A 2,123-nucleotide genomic window follows, 5' to 3' on the forward strand; every position below is an offset into this window, starting at 1 on the left:
AACTCACCTAAATATCACATGACTGACAACAATGGCGGCCTCCAGGTCTGCAGATAAAGGAAGTTTATTGGAATAATATGAGATAAAACCAGGTTTTTGTCAATGTTGGTTGATGTTACTGTATGCAGCACTGGCTTTTGGCTCCAGAATTGTTTGCCATCATGCCTTCCCTTTAACTGAAAAGCCAGGCAAAAATGTTTGCCCATCTTCTAAAAGTTAAAGAAAGTAGCACTCCCAAAAGTCATTTTTGTGGAGTTTCAAAGGATGTATTAAATATATTTATTATTGTAGTTCATTATAATTAAAGGGACCATTTACTGCCCCTGACAGCTGGACTAAAAAAGATTGCATATAAAAAAACATTTAATGGAGGTAGAAGATGTAGCCCTATAGCCGCAACTGTCCTCCACCTGTGAAGTCCAACTATTCTTGCCACTGATTGGCTGCTTCAAGCAGCCAATCAGTGACAGCAAAGCACTTCCATTGAAATCAATGGGTGCACTTTCTGCACAAACCCCACAGCATTAGCCAAGCCAGCATGGACATGTTTTTGACCAAAAATGCATCTCCTGCACAGAAACTAGCTTGAAAAGGGGCAGACGGGTATGATGGGATGGTGCAGAGCTCCCCCATGCATTTGCAAGGCAGACACCACAAAAATGTAAAGAGACTACGTAGTTATCATATCCATTAAAATGCAAATGATGGCTGGTGTGTCCTTTTCAAATATTGAACAAAAAACACCTAAAATTATTATGAAGGTCAAACTATCATCAACTATGAGTTTATACTTTTTATAAGAAAAAAAAATGCTTTGTGAATCGTCTGACAAAAAAGGTTGAATTAAACGCCAGGAGGGAAGTCAGAAGTATTTTTGAAAACCGAGCTAAGATAGCTGCTTTCATACTGCGAGCAAGATAAACAAGTATAGTGTTCTAAGAAAAGAAAAAAAACACATAAGACACAGAGCTGAAAATAATTTATAATTACATTATTTTTCTATGATAGAATTACTCTGAAATGAACTTAATTAAAATGATGTTGAAACCATTCCCAGAGTGACACTGATGAACACAATTCAAAAGCTTGTTAGCACTGATTGGGCTTAATGGAACCACAAGTATTTTGCACGGTAATTGCCGAGAGATAGTTCACGTTGCAGCCAAAATAAAATTCCCTGCAATTTTTTTTCTGTAGGTATAATCACAAAACATAAAGGTACTTTTATACCACGTACTCAGTACAGCGTAATTAAGCAGTTTCCTTGTTAAGGGAAATGTTTAAGTATCTAAAAGGCAACAAAGTTACAAAAAGAAGGAAGTAAAAGATGGAGAAACAAGGTTACTTGGTAACGCCATTCGATCATAGGCCAGGTGTAATTACTTTTTTTTTAGTAGTCAGCCCTGGTTAAAAATAACCAGTCACTTATTTAACCCTTAAAAGCAGTGGGTTTTACATTGCTTGCCTTTCCAAACGCCTGCACTGCCTGCATTGCTTGCATCCCTCTAGGAAATCTCTATTACATCTAATGCACATGTTCTGTACCATAAGAGAACACAACATGATGTTTCCATGTCCTGGTTAACTTTTTGAGTGGGCTTGTTCACAGTGTTTGTGTCTGGGGTGCCTCGGAGCACATCTGGCCCTTTAAGTAGTTAAATTGTAAATCATATGAATAATAATATTCTTTCCACGGCACGCAGAGGATTGGACCGGTAGTAAGAGTTTATCTTATTTCCCTCTCTTGCAGCGCACTCAGGAACACTTGTTCTCTTAAAGATGATACTACAGCTGGGCCACGTGTCAAATATCCTTCCTTCTGGACTATGTGCAAATACCTCATGGCCTTTATAGGTTTTTTTTAAAAAAAATGTGACATAACTGGTCTGTGAAACTGGGGATTTTACAGGATGAAAAGTGCCCTCATTCACCATTTTTGGAATAAGTATCATCGCTTTCAGCCATCTCTACCTGGTACTGCGCCATGCACAGAGCAGGGAGAATTAACCTTGATACTGCTAACTTGAAGGGGTCTAGGGGACTCCCAAACCATTTTTTTTTACCCATGGCTGTAAGTATTTTGGAAGAAGTTATACTGATTCTTTTTTCTTTCAGATCTAGTG

General features: G+C 38.2%; 1 non-coding gene across 1 annotated transcript; it reads left to right on the top strand.

Annotated features, from left to right (window-relative positions):
* The first annotated feature begins 1,030 nt into the window (after positions 1 to 1,030).
* Positions 1,031 to 1,104, top strand: LOC149285176 (small nucleolar RNA SNORD36). The gene has a single exon (XR_016277781.1). It is a non-coding gene; the product is annotated as a small nucleolar RNA SNORD36 (small nucleolar RNA).
* The last annotated feature ends 1,019 nt before the right edge of the window (positions 1,105 to 2,123 follow it).

Source organism: Sceloporus occidentalis, unplaced genomic scaffold (genome assembly GCF_023333645.1).
Source record: "Sceloporus occidentalis isolate IW3139 unplaced genomic scaffold, rSceOcc1.0.p SCAF_83, whole genome shotgun sequence".
NCBI classification, from domain to species: Eukaryota; Metazoa; Chordata; class Lepidosauria; order Squamata; family Phrynosomatidae; genus Sceloporus; species Sceloporus occidentalis.